The sequence below is a fragment of the Magnolia sinica genome, chromosome 2 (assembly GCF_029962835.1).
Source record: "Magnolia sinica isolate HGM2019 chromosome 2, MsV1, whole genome shotgun sequence".
NCBI classification, from domain to species: Eukaryota; Viridiplantae; Streptophyta; class Magnoliopsida; order Magnoliales; family Magnoliaceae; genus Magnolia; species Magnolia sinica.
In genome coordinates, this window is record NC_080574.1 from 33745085 (window position 1) to 33761109 (window position 16025).

Genomic DNA, 16025 nt, shown 5'->3' on the forward strand with positions numbered 1-16025 from the left:
CTGGCTAAGACACTGGGTTAGGGTTGGACGAACAAACGGGTTAGGTTTAAAGTTTGGGTCGTTGGGGACTCGGGCGAACTGAAATAAAGTAAGTAAAGGGAAAAGGCTTTTTAAAAAAAAAACTTATATATATATTAGAAAAACTCGATCTGAGTGGAGTTCGAGTTGATTTGAGTCGAGTTAAGCTAGGTCTAGCTCGGACTCGACTCGAAATATTCTGAGCTCATAAAAAATGACTCGACTCGGTTCGAGCACATTTTCGATTCAAGTCAAGTCAAGCTTTTTCGAGTCGATCCGAGCGAGCTAACGAGCTAACTCGACTAGTGTACATGTCTAATTTCAACGGAGCAAGCATGAAATTCAACTAGGCGAATTTGTTGAATATCATGATTTTTTATAGCTACGGTTATAATTCGTAGCCATAAGTTAATTAAGGGTATTTTCCACTGCAAATAATATGTCCGTAAAGAATTGTTAGTTTGGGAAAGTAAAGTTTGGGAGTGTTTAGAAAAGACGGTGGGAAAAAATGGGATTTACAGTCGTAAATTTGTCCCGAAATGACCTTGAATTTTGTCTAAACTTGTTCACCTACGTGTAAAAGTTATTCACCTGCCCCTGTGGGGCCATCATCTTATGTATGCCATCGAATCCACTCATAAAATGAACCACACCATGATGATTTTCTGTAATAAAAATCATCTGGTGGCTGAATTGATGGTTGTAGCGGTCTGATTTTGAAACATCCACTTTCATTCTGGATCAACCCTGATAGACGGTTTGGATTCCATGCAAACACTCTAGTAGACCCTATACGAAAACTATTGCACAGGAACCGGGCCTAAACACTCCTAATATGAAATAAATTTCAGGTAATACGTTGGATTGGAGTGTGATCCGGCGGGGAACACTGTCAGCTTAATGAGGTGCTGTACCCCACCTGCTCGATGTGGTGGGCCCCACATTGCATCACCGGTGATGTGATTCGCCACGTCCCGGTTTTGCTACTGGTTTTGGAATTTCCAGGCGATCACGATCAGGACACCTGATGGGTGCTTGCTGTGTCATGGATATGACTGTATACGATTGTTGAAGGCCTTTGAAAACCACTTTATTTAGTATAGTAATTACACAAATTGTGGTGGAAATCGCGCGACTTAAAAATACGTGGATAGAAAGATGTTAGTGGGCAGTAGCTTAGATACCCAACATTCTGTAGCATTTGTTGGCCACACATGCAGACGTCCACACGCACTTCTACATGCAACCACATGTGCTGATCTTGGCATGTGTGTTCGGCATCCAATCCGTGTAACAGCTGGGACACATCGTTTAGATGATTTGACCAAAAACTCGGATCCTTAAGCTTACAGGTAGACTGGAAAACATAGTAATGGATTGTCTGTCTGTTGTCTGTTTACGTGTGGGACTCCTAATTAGAGAAATACCTACCTAAATTCTTGGATGGATCATCTACGTGGTGGTTCCCACCTGATATACGGCTCCGATTTCCTGCACATTTGTTGAGTTACCATGTGTGGCTGCGAATAAAGGTGCGTGTGGGAGTAGCAAACTCTCCAAGGTTCATGCACAGATCTTATTTTAAAGTGGAGCACCGAGGGCTGGGAATGTTGAAATTGGCTAGAGAAATTTTTTAATACTCCGGCAAAGATGATGGATGATACGCAGACACTTAAGAATTACTTACAAATTTGATACCTGGCATATACAAGTAATTCAGTTAAACTGTCCAAATTATGTGTCCCAGTCTAGATGCATTATACACCAAAAGTTAAGCTTATTTGATAATCTGACTAACGGATTAGCTGACATTTAATGGACGTTTGACGTGAAAAATATCCAACGTTCCCATTTCAACCAAAAAGTGTCCATCAATCAGAGGCTACGATTGCCCAATAAAACTGATTTTAGGAAGATGACTCAGTGACAATGGATTCCAAAATTTAGTCGGTTTACTCTGAGCTAATCATATGTCATGTCTACATTTTCCAAGCGTCTGCATATCATGCATCATAATTCGCCAGAGTATAAAATAACACCAGCTTGATTTAAGGGAAAGATGGGATTGCACCACGTGTTCACTGAGGATTGGTGAACTGGGTGAACACATATTCTTATCCCACAATCCAATAATAATGGGTGGCAAGCTTTACGCGCATTAGCAATTTGCTCTTGAATATTCGAATTCTAGGCTTGCTAGATTCCCACCAGGCTTCTTTAGGGGGCCTTTTGGATACTTATATAATATCCATTCCATCATCTGTCTTTTTTCTTTTAATTAAGGCCAGGTATGAAAACTATAGATTGATCAATGCTCAACTATGGAAAAAGGAATAGATTTTTCTTTTAATCTGACGATCCATGTTGTTCGATGGTAAAAGAAAGTGTGAAAGAAATATGAGATTTTTTTTTAAAAATTTTTTGCCATTCAAATCAGAACTAAAAATTAAATTTCATATTTCAGTAGTTTTAATGAGGGAGATCATATGCATTTGACTATACAGTAACTTAACGTACAGCTGAGCTATGTGAAGCAAGGTTTTGAATTGGCAGATTGTCATATCATTCATCACAGATGTGGCTCCTATAGTCCAATATCCAAGGTAGATATCAAGCCAGAAAGACAGGTGTTATTCTATAGTTTTGAATTTAGCATACCAACAACATGTGATCTAAACCTAATCCTTTTAATTGGGGTATTTTTGACATAAGTTAACCTTCGGAATTTCTCGTAGGCATCAGTTAGTATCAGAATTAGCTAAGTTCGCGACACTACCCATTCACGATTAATAAAAATGGGTGTCCAACTCTAATTATCCTAAATTTGTCAATTTTGACCTAATTAGGACATTTAGTTAGACTAATACTGCTCTCTAACGGTCTCGCTTGTGGATGTAATAATGTTTAAATACGGAATTTTACAAGACACTGCAGTAGCCTACGTGAGCCTCAGGTCTACCTCATTTTTTGTCTCATTCCATTTTTCTAGATCATTTTAGGGCATTATCCAAAAAAAAGAAGCAAATCCAATTATCAGGTGGACCATGCCATAATAAACAATAGTGATTGACCGTTAATGAGCCACGAAAGTTTATATTTGGTTTTTCTCTTCATCCAAGCTTATGCAAACTTATCAATAGATTGGATGACAAATAAAAGCTACGAAAAGATTAAGGTTAGCCCTAAGAAGTTTTTAATGGTATGATGTTTGATCACCACTTTTCCTGAAGTATGATCCACCTGATAGTTGGATCCTCTTAATTTTTGGTATCTTGCTCTAAAATGATCTGAAAGAATGGATGGATGGAGTGGATGCATAACACACACATCAAGGTGAGACCCATGACAAGGGCTGCACCATCTTTGGGTGGGCCTAGGCCTCACCTAATCCGCTCCCTAGCAACACACAACGAGCAATAAAATTTCTTGGTCAGGTGTGAAATTTATGTGGGCTTCACGGTGATGTATTTCTTAGATCCACACTGTCTATTCATTTTTTCAGATCATTGTACGATACAAACTCAAAAACAACACCGATCCAAAGTTAAACTAGAGCATACTGCTAAAGACAATAGGGATTGATGCTACCATTGAAAACTTCTTGGGACAATAGAAGGCTATGATCAAGATGATATTTATATATTTACTTCATTAGGGTACGTGTGATCTTATGAACTGGTTGGATGGAAAATAAGCCTCATAGTTGGCCCTAGGATAGTTTCAACGGTAGTTTGTTTAATCCCCATTGCTTTTTTATGTTGTGATCCACTTGAGATTTGGATGTACCTTAATTTTTGGCTCATGCTCTATAATTATTTGGAAAAATTAACGGATAGTGTAGATCTAACACAAATCATGATGAGATTCAAAAATATTCCACACATTAAAAATTGTTTTGTATAGGTAGCAGCAATATATTTGGGAGAGAGGAATCGGGCCTGTCTTATTAGCTGGAGTCATTGGAAATGACGTGGATCGACCAATGAGTAGCAACCCCACTGGAATTTTCTATGCAAGCAGAGTAGCTTTTGTACCGTACACCATCGACCTCATTGGTGTATGTACGTGGCGCATGCAGAAGAGCATGGCAGTCTTCAAGCATCGTAATGGTACGGATGATGTAAAGAAGATGAAAGTTTATGGCCCCATTATAATGTATTTATTATATCTACATTGTTCATCCATCTAACGAGATCATTTTAGGGCATGTACCCAAAAATGAGTCATATCCAAAGATCAAGTGGACCACATCACAAATAGCAGTGGGGACAGTGATTCCCAATATTAAAACATTCGTAGGACCTATCATAATGTTTTTCTCCATCTAATCTGTCCATAAGGTCACAAAAACGTGGATGAAGAGAAAAAACAAACATCAGATTGAACGAAAACCTCCATGACCCCCGAGAAAGATTCAATTGTAGACAATCAATTTTTCTTTGCTTTATGCAATGTGGTCTATTTGATCTTTGGATCTATTTTATTTTTGGGCTCAACCCTTAGAACGATTTTACAGAATGAACAAACAATTTGGATAAAAAACTTACTTCATGGTGGGGTCCATAGAACTTGGTGATGTTAACACACTAGCCAGGTTACTGGTCTACGGCACACCACTGACTTGGTTGGTGTGGGACGTGTTGTGCGGAGACTCGAGCTCTGAGTTGCGCAAACGCTTTAAAAGAGATCAAACTTACATGGCCCCACAAGGATGTATTTATCATATCAACACCCTTCATCCATTTGGTGAGATCATTTATAGAACTAGCCCAAATTAAAATGAATCACATCCAAATATCAATTGGACAACACCACAGATAGTAGTAGGGACCATGATTCTCACCATTAAAACATTAGTAGAGCCAACTATAACATTTATTTTCCATCCAATCAGTTCATAAGGTTACAAAGAACCGGATGAAGAGCAAAAGCAAATTTCATATTGATCATTTATGTGACCCCTCAAAGGGTTTCAATGGTAGATGTTCAATTCCCCACTTGATCTCTCGATCTGTCTTATTTTTTTTGGCTCAAGGCCTATGACAATCTCACCAAATGGATGGGCGGTTTGGATATAAAACATACCTCATGATGGGACCACAAAACTTGGTGACACACCAGCCACCTAGGTGGTGTGTGGTACACCAGCCAATAACACAGATTTTATATTTTCCAGCATTATGATTGGTCCACATCATCACAGACCTTGTCAGTGCTGTTGCATTGCCACTATGCCAACTTTTGATGATGTGGCCAATCACATTGCCACTATACCGTCTTTTGATTCTTCCAACCTATTTTATAATATTCTCTTTATAATACACGAGGTAGTATCTTACATCACAATATTTTCTTTATAAAATAAAGGGATTTTTACATACAAACGCTTGCCTTTTTTACTATGGACTGAAAACCTCCTCCTTTAAACTATTTCCCACAACCTGCCTCCCTATTTCAAATAGCCCTACAGCCTCCTCCACCAACATATTAACGGGGGAGCCGTTAACTATAGAAAAGTACCTCTTACCCTTGTTGACTGCATATATATTACCGTCCCATCAATTTCATAATTTTACCTTTGCCAAATGCCAAACGATGGGACTGCCCTCCCTTTATTTCCCATTCCAGGTGTAATTCCATTAACATCACTCCCTACAAAGACATGAGGATATATAAGTGGGGTCCATGATGTTGTAGCTTATCCATGCAATCCATTTATTTTACCATAACATTTTAGGGCATGAGCCCAAAAATTGAGGCATATATAATTTACCCCAAAGGAAAAGGTGGGGATAATGACACCCACATTGAAAACTTTAACGTGCCCCACGCAGATCTTCCCATTCCTTGCTAGAGACGGGCAGGGGCTGGACGCAATCCGCTTCCATCGTCCTTAGGCAAAGCAACCAACGCCTAGCTATAGCCATAATAAAGATAGAGGGAAGTGGATTTAGATGCTTGGGGGAGTGTCTTGGTCTACACACATAGATGGATAATAATAAGAAATTTCACTCACTAGGAGTGTTCGTTAACCTTTACCTTTTCGTCAGTGGGAGCGGTAGGTGTCATGCATGCCATCTTTATGCCCATTTTGTGTAATTCTTTATACCAGTGATCTTGTGGTTGCTTCATCCGCTGTTTATGGTAAAAAATGAGGCAGATATAAAGCTCGACTGGGCCACATGACAGAAAACAATGGGTATTGAACGTCCACAGTTGAAAATTTCATGGGCATGGGATGCTATGAGAAATTCACCTGGGATCCATCGGTTTTGACAACTCATTTTATGGCATGCGACCATCATCAAGGGCAACACCTTAGGGAATGGTGGGATTGCACACTTATTATTAAAACATTTTGGGGCTATCATGGGGCTCACTTTGAGCCCTGGATCTCTCTTATTTTTCGGCTTATGCCCTAAAGTAAGATAACAAAACAAATGGACAGTGTGGATTTCTCACAACCTGAAGGTAGGTCCTGCACGGTCAAGGTTAGGTTGGCACGACAATCAAGCATGGATAAACTTTCCTAGAGAGGTTTCGTAAATTTTATTTTATTTTATTATTATTTTTTTTTGTTTTTTATTTTTATTATGTTTTTTTATCTTTTATTTTTGTTAGTACACCCACTGTCAATTCACACTTCACCGTTAGCCACCCCATCCAGGGAATCTACGCCAAGACCGCAGTGTTGAAACGGGATATCTTTTAGTCAGTCTACCACTTGCGCTGTGGATTTGGGTGTTTTTGTACATTTTAATTTCAGACAGACTTGCCTGGCATTAAGTGGGGCCACCATGATGTTTGTGACAAATCCACTCTATCCATTTGGATTTTCCATATCAATCGGGACATGCGCCGAAAAATGAGGCTAACTCAAAGCTCGGGTGGAACAAACGAATAGAAAAGGTGAGGATTAAACGCCTACGGTTGAAATATACCCGGGGTCACGGATTGTTTGTAACAAATCTACCCTATTCATTTGTGTTTCCAGATCATTTAAGGGCATGGGCCAAAAATGACGCAGAACCAAAGCTTAAGTGGCCCACCCGATAAGAAACAATGGGATTAAACACTAACTGTTGAAACATATTGAGGCCATTATGGGGCCCACTTTGAACTATAGATGTGGCTATTTTTTTTAGCCGATGCCTTAAAATGAGCTAGAAAAGTAGATGGATGAGATGGATTTCTAACAAACATCGGGTGGGCCCCACATATGGTCGATGTTAGGTTAGCATGATAATCCACGTCGATCAATGCGCCGTCCATAGGTTCGGAGGAAATTCAAGTAAAGAGTGCCCCAAGTAAGGCCCACTATTATGTTTGTGTTGAATCCATTCTGTTCACCAGATTTTTCATCTCATTTTAGGGGATGGGAGCAAAAATGAGGCCCATCCAAAGCTCAAGTGGGGATTGAACGGCCACCGTTGAAACATTTTCTGGGGCATGGAATGTTTATGAAAAATCCACCCTGTCCATCTATTTTTCAGCTCATTTTATGCCATGGGCCGAAAAACGAGGCTAATACCAATATCCAATGGGCCACACAATAGGAAACGGTGGGATTAAACTCCTACAATTGAAACAGATTGGGTCGAGCATACGTTGAACTTTGAATCCATTTCATTTTTCGGCCCATCTCATAAAATGAGCTAGAGAAACAGATGAACGGGATGGATTTGTCACAAACATCAAGATGGGGTGGTTGGGGTTAGGTTGGCATGTGATTGTGTACTACGTGGAGATTGCCAAGTGGGGTGGTAGTTTCGTTAATACCAAAATACAAAAGTCTACTCGTACATGTGAGTAACTGTAGGTAGAGGTGCACATTTTTGACCCGATCCGCCGGATCCGACCCGATCAGACCCGATCAGGCCCGTTCCGAACAGAACCGACGGTCAAGATCGGGCCTGATCGGGTTAGAATTTCCAGATCCGTTTATTTTCGGATCGGGTCCGGATAGCCCTATGTCCGGACCGACCCGACCCGTATACCCGACCCGAACAGACCCGACCCGGACGGCGGGCGGGTCCTATAAAATATCTTTTGAGTTTTTTTTTACCCTAACCCCTTTGTTTTTTACTGCCTCTCCATTTCCCCTCTTCTTACCCTAACCGCACCGGCGCACCCGAACGACGGACGAGCGCTGCTGCCTGCCCTATGGACAATCTTCTCCGGTCTTCCTCTCCATTCTCCTCTTCTTCTTCAACATTCGTTCTGTTTTTTTTTTACCCTAACCCCTTTGTTTTTTACTGCCTCTCCATTTCCCCTCTTCTTACCCTAACCGCACCGGCGCACCCGAACGATGGACGAGCGCTGCTGCCTGCCCGACGGACAATCTTCTCCGGTCTTCCTTTCCATTCTCCTCTTCTTCTTCAACATTCGTTCTGCTACCTGCCCGTCGCCCGACGATCTGCTACCTGCCCGCTGCCCGACGATCTGCTACCTGCCCGTGGGATCGGTCCGGCCAAACAGGCCCTCAGACTGGTCTGCAAAAACCATCTTCCTTATCGCTCTCTTTACAAGCTCTCCAATCACTCCGGTATGCATCTTTTTGCTGCTTTATCATCCCATATAAGGGGAGGAATCCTATCACTGTGAATGCTAGAATTTTTAAATTTTATTTATTTTAATTAGAATGACCATCCATTTTACAGTACTGTGTTTTTTTTAGAAACATAAACAATCTTGGTAGAAGAGTAGATGAACAAGTTTATTATTAGATCTCGTTTTCTTTGCTCGATCTTGAACTTGATCTTCCAATCTTCCAATCGACCATACAACAATGCTAGTACGGTTAAAATACCTTTATGATATTGGCTGGTGTGATTACTTGTCGTGCGAAAACGAGTGCTATACAAACGGTTCAAAGGAGATCAAACTCACATGGGCCCCACAATGATGTATTTATCATATCTAAACTGTTAATCCATTTGGCGAGTTCATTTCAGATCTTGATGCGAAAAATGAGTAATTTTCAATGCTCAAGTGTACCACACCACAAATACAGTGGGGACAATGATTCTCACCGTTAAAACATTCATAGGGCCCACCGTAATGTTTACTTTCCATTCAATCTGTTCATAAGGTCGCATAGACCTGGATGAAGATTGAAAAAAAAAACAAATATCATATTGATTCAAAATTTCTATGACCCCCTAAAGGGTTTCAATGGCAGGCGTTCAATACCCCACTGCTGTTTACAGTGTGGTCCACTTGATTTTTTGGATCTTTCTTATTTTTCATCTCAAGCCTTACGATGAGTTCACTGAGTGGAGGGATGGTTTGGATATTACTCATACCTCATGATAAGATCACAAAACTCACACCAGCCTCTTCTGGCCCCTCTAGCTAGTTACAGAACGATAATCATTCCTTTCCATACTGACAATAGCTCTACCAACAAACATAGCATCCTCCATAAGACCTTCCTTCTTGTGCCCCAACAGCCCTTGTGCCATTGCTGAAATAACGAGTCAAGTGGCTCAAGAAGAACACACTTTGAGAGTTTTTCTATAAGTATTTACATAACGAGGTATTATACAATGCTCAAATTCAGAGCGGCTTGCCATATAAAATGAAAATCCAATGGTGCCTTATCCCCTTCCACTCCTGGCTTGGAAATATAATCTTTCTTTCTCTTTTACTTCTAGCGAATCAACTTCTTGCAGGTCTTTTTTCAGCAAACTGCCCATTGGATTTGGAGCTCCAGAGTTCACACTGCATCTTATTTATCTTTTTTATTTTTAAGAAAAATGATAAGGTAAATACGGGTCTCACTATCGACCTTGATTGCCTCATACATTTGTTTTATGAATGACTCTTTGTTGGTGTTCAGGAACCTGATGTTTGCAAGAATTTTGAGTTCTTTAAATCTCTCTTGCCAAAGAGTGACAAGGTCTTTATCCTGTTCTCCCATTTCATCTTGCTCTGAAATGGGTGGTTAGTATTTAGGTACTAGTGCAAATGGGCCTGCCCGATCACTCGAGTAAGAAGCAGCACTCTGCTGCTCGAGAGTGGGAAGCAACTTGGGTTTTCAGTTTGTACAAGTGGGGCTCATGGTTCAATGATCCAACCAATGATATGTTGTCCCACTGGGGGTCGTCCACTCACTACAATTCTATCCATTTCTTTCTTAAGTGTCTTATTTTGTTCCAAATATAGCGTTAGGATTTATCTTATAAGTGGTGCATGGACCATCCAAAATCATTTTCAAAATCATGAAAATATTGTATAACTTGCATGTCTAAAGGTGCTTGTAGGGCTAACAATTGTATAATTAACTAATTGTATTACATTACTTCTTCACTTTTCTCATTATATAGTTAGCTTAATATGTATTACATTTTTTCTTCTTAAATTATTATTGTGACTTGTTGGTTTATAGTTGTGACTTGTGATTGTTATTCGTAAGTTAGATAATTAGTTACCCGTTTGAGGATTTCTATGTGGCCATACATAGATATGGTGTGTTTTTGGTGGCATAGAAATCGCTCAAATTGTCCCGTTTTTTGGACAGTTCAAGATTAAATGGATAGTATGCTTTCATATAACCTATTTAAATATTCATCCTAATTTGCGGTCCATCTCCTCGTTTCTCTCTAGATATGTTTCTTTCGTTTCGTATCTAATGCCAAATATCTTTACATTGCTTTAGATATTTGACATTAGAATGTAACGTAAGATCAACTTATCTGGAGAGGCATGGGGAGATGCTGCCGGATTTTCGGCGTGGATGTTTAAATGGGAATATGAAAGTATTGCAATCTATCTAACCTTGAATGGGTAACTAATTTAGGATTTAATTGTTACTTGTAAGTTAGATAATTAGTTATCCGTTTGACGATTTCTATGTGGCCATACATAGATATAGTGTGTTTTTGGTGACATAGAAATCGTTCAAATTGTCCCTTTTTGGACAGTTCAAGGTTAGATAGATAGTATGCTTTCATATAACCTATTTAAATGTTCATGCCTGATCCGCAGTTCATCTCCTTGTTTCTCTCTAGATATGTTTCTTTCGTTTCATATTCAATGCCAAATATCTTTACATTGCTTTAGATATTTGGCATCGGAATGTAACGTAAGATTAACTTATCTGGAGAGGCATGGGGAGATGCTACCGGATTTTCGGCGTGGATGTTTAAATGAGAATATGAAAGTATTACAATCTATCTAACCCTGGATGGGTAACTAATTTAGGATTTAGTGTAACTCTGTTAGCATTAGATTGCTAATGCTAATATGATTTAGTATATTTCAACTATCAGATGGAAAGCGAGGGTCTTTCCAATACCCTGTCCCCGGCCCCTGGTGGTCGATCAATTACATCACCGATGATCCTTGAAGATGAAAGATTAGGACATGAAGAGGTGCCCGTCGACATGGTTGATACTAGTACCACACAGTCACATGTTGCGGGAAATACGAAAAAGAGGTCGGCAGTATGGGAAGATTTTGAAGAAGTAACCCTGAAGAACGGTCAAGTGAAGATACAATGCAAACACTGCAAGAGTCAGTACGCTAAGCAAGCAGATGGTTCGACCACAACATTGAAGAAACATCTAGCAAAGTGTCTTAAAAAAGCAAGAAGTGGGGTAAGGCAACAAACACTTTCATTTTCGCAATCTGCGGGGGGTCCATCAGTGTCATTGTACAAGTATGACAAAGAGTTAGTGAATGAGTGGACGGCTAAGTTAATTATTTCAGATGAAAGACCATTTCAGATGGTAGAGAGTGCTGCTTTTGTTGGACTACTCAAGTGTCTTAACCCCAAATACGAGAAGGTCTCTCGTACAACAATCAGGAGGGTGTGTATGAAGATGTATGAAGGTGAGAAGGTCAAGTTGAAAGGAGAGTTAGCCACGATTTCCCAAATTAGCCTGACATCAGATTTGTGGACGGCATCCAATCAACGAAAGGGATATATGTCCCTAACTGCTCACTACGTTGATGCTGAATGAAGGCTTTGCAAGAGAATAATAAACTTCCGTTATCTTGCGCCTCCTCATAGTGGTTTGATGATTTTAGACTGCATACACAGATGTCTAATGGAGTGGGGAATTGAGAAGAAGATTTCAACAATTACACTAGACAATGCCTCTGCAAATGATAGCGTGATAATGAATTTGCGCAACCAGTTTAAGGCCACTGGTGACTTGTATTTTTGTGGAAAGATATTTCATGTTAGGTGTTGTGCCCACATCCTAAACTTGATTGTACAAGAAGGCCTTAAAACAATCGATCCCACGATCGAAAATATAAGAGAGAGTGTGAAGTACATACGGGGGTCACCTTCACGATTACATGTATGGAATGAGATCGTGAAGCGGTTGAATTTGTCAACTCAGAGAACAATGAAGTTAGATGTCACGACACGTTGGAATTCAACTTTTGAAATGTTGGATTCAGCGATAGCTTTGAGACCTGCCTTCTCTCACTATGCGGAGCGTGATAGTGCGTATATTTGGCTACCTTCTGAAGATGACTGGTCAAGAGCTGAATCAGTTCGTAAGTTCCTTTCTATTTTTTACAACAGCACGAAGAAATTTTCAGGCTGCAAGTATCCAACAGCAAATATATTTCTGCCTGAACTTTGGAAGGTAAAAGATGCCTTGCGTAAAAGTAGTAGTGGACAAGACTTTTTACACTTCATGACCATAGGTATGCAGGTAAAGTTTGATAAGTATTGGTCTGAGTGTAGTCTGTTAATGGGTGTTGTAGTTGTTCTTGATCCTCGGTATAAGATGTTTATGGTTGGCTTCATATGTAATAGGTTGTATGGTGTGATGGGTGTTGCTGAGGCCGAAAAGATTTCTAGTGCAGCCAGTGAATTATACAATTTGTATGCGTGTGCCGCAAAAGAACAATCTCCTCATGTGGGTTCTAGTTCTGCTGTTGATGAATTGCAAGAAGACACGACAGATGATTTCATGTCTTACTATACACAGTTGAAAGGGACTCAAGCACAGATGCATAGATCAGAACTTGAAGAGTATCTCAAGGAGGATATTCTAGTTCTAAACAAGGGCGATGATTTTGACATTTTGGAGTGGTGGAGGACGAGATCTGGTAAGTTGCAGTACCCTGTGCTCTCGTTAATGGCACGCGATATATTATCAATTCCAATTTCAACTGTGGCTTCAGAATCCGCTTTTAGTACAGGGAGTAGGGTCGTAAGCAAGTATAGAAGCTCACTTACACCTGAATCGGTTGAAGCGCTCATTTGTACTCAGGATTGGCTGCGTCCGATGTGGGGGAAAGAGACCTCTATTGATGAGGAGTTCGATGAAGAGGAGAGTGACAAGATAGAAGAGACAGTGCCTGCAGCTGCAATATGATTTTAATGTCTTGTAATTTTATTATATCATGTTATTTGTAATTTTGTTAAAACAATTACATTGAAGTTTTATGGTTATGTTTCATGGGTGGATGAATATTTTACTTTTTTCATTAATACTATTCAATTAGATAATGTTATTTAAATCTTTTATTATATTGTTAGATAATTGCGTTCATTCATAACTCTTTTTTTTTTGTCCTAAGCTAACCAGATATACAGTAGATATGTCATCGGAAGATGATGCATCGGCAGATATTTGGGATTATGGAGTCCAAACCTACTCCTAGGATGGAAAGATAAAGTTGAAATGTAAGTTGTGTGGAAAACAGTTTGTCAACAAAACAAATCGACTCAAATTACATTTGGCTTGTCGGGGAGGAGATGCCGCACCTTGTAGCAAAGCTTCGCAAGAGGTCCGAGATTTATTTGGAGCCATTCTCGATTCTAATACAAAGACTTCCCACAACCCTTACCCTGTAACTACAACCAATACAACTAACCAAAGAATATATAGAAGTAGGCCTCTTATAAATGAAGAAGGGTTTAGCAGAGGAACTGCAACTGGCTCTAGCTCTAGTTTCAGGCCTTCCACAACCACCATTAGTAGAGAAGAGGAACAAGATAAAATTTTAAGGGAGCAAGAAGAACGAGATTATAAAGAGGCCATCAAAGAAAACATGCAAATGGCATACAGATCAAGAAGTACCAGACAACAACATCCACCTCCGAGACAACATGATGCTGAAGCAGGCACAAGTAGACCATCAAAGTTTGTTAAAAGTCTTGCAGCATTTTATAGGCTATTGGGAATCCCGTACAAATCGGATCATAAAAAGCGTCTAAAAAAAGTTCTTGCATCTGTGAATGACGACGATGGGAAGGGATCCCCACCATCCGATTCAGCAGAGGTGAACGACCATTTTTTGGACACATCCAGCTCGGAGTCGCCCAAGAGTTCTCCTGCAGTTGAATCAGTAAAAAGAGAACCGAAGGATGAATCTGGCGACGAAGGTGGAGGTGGAGGAGGGGGTTACTATTATGGACAAGGTTCATTTAGTTACATGCCACAAAGGCATTCATCATATAGAGAGTTTTGAATGTATGAAAGTTTTACCTAATCTATATGTCAGTATGTACTTGTTAGGTTTTTTTACTTTTGATTTTGGACATGATGTTGGACATGGTTTATGTTAGTATGTGCATGTTACCTAATCTTTTTCTTTTTCTTTCTTTCTTTCTTTCTAATGTGGCACAAAATATCATGATATTTACATGAAATAATGGTGCAATCTAACACGTTGTCTCAATAACTTTTGTTTTGTGAGCTATTGATGGTGATTTTCAAGGTAGCCACCATCAACTTCTAGGAAATGATGGATCGAGCTGATATTAGGGTGGATGGCATGGATTTCAAGGTAATGATGGTGTTGTCAGTGGATTGTCTTAAGATCCATGGGATTGCTATATCCCGGGATTGCTATATCCAGTCTGTTTGGCACGCTTGGCCAATCCCGGGATTATTCTACATATCTGTTCATCTGCACTACAGCCCAACTGTATTTGTGCTAATTTGTGGATCTGTTTAGGGAAACCTTTTTGAATCAGATGAGGACAAAGAGATGGCGAAGCTCCTCACAGGTTATCAGGACATGGTTGGCCTTCTGCACGTTCATAAAGTGGCTCAGATTAATACTCAGGTATTCCTAAAAGCTTAAAGTCCCTTCATCTAATGTCTGCTTTCATCTTAGAAAATGATATTTATGCAGCTCGCGTCCTCCAAGTTCTATGTAACTCCATCCTTACAGCGGTAGCCATCCAATTAATGGCCTTTAAAAGGAATGACTAGAGCAATGGCCCACATTTAACCTGAAAACTCACAACTGGTGGTCCTAGTTTTGTTTGACCACTGTCGTTTTTGGCCTATAACCCATCCACATCAACAGTGCCGACCCTACATGTTTGCCATGCGTACCACAGGGAGGATTGAATTGAACTTCAGTGACAAATGAGCTCCATTATAGCATTTTTGCTTCACCTTAATGCATGGCCTTTTCTTGCTTAGCTTCTTTTCAGTTCTTATCTTGGTCGATTGATTCATCACTGCTAAATCTGTTAATATTTTGGATTTCAATTAGAATCCAGTTTAGTGATGTTCTTTTTTTCCATGGGAATCATTCCATTTCCTACAAGTTCTCGTTTTCTGCACATTTTCTACTTCTTCATCAAATGCAGATTTATTTAGCCTCGAAACTGGAGAGCATGGATTGACGGCTCGTCCAAGTTTGATGCAACTCATTTGAGTTGAATTGGATTTGGTCGATTCCAATCCAGTTCGGCACTTTGAGTCAGGTTGAGAAATAGGAGGTGACTTTGGCCAACTCGACATAGGTGTGAACAAGTCGGTCCGAGTCACACCTAGTCTTAGAACCTTGCTGGAGAGGAATTATATGATCCTTGTCCTGAAGAAATTCACAAATCCTTCCAGGCCTTGAGGTCCTTCCGTGGATGGACCATGCCCCAAAGTGCTCCTTGATGCAACGATCTTGATCCTTCAACGGGTTGCACACAGATGGTTAAATTAAATATCACAAGAAGGATCACGGGAAATGGCCTGAGATTGGATGGATAGGAGCTTCCAATCAGAGAGATTGTTGAGGAATGG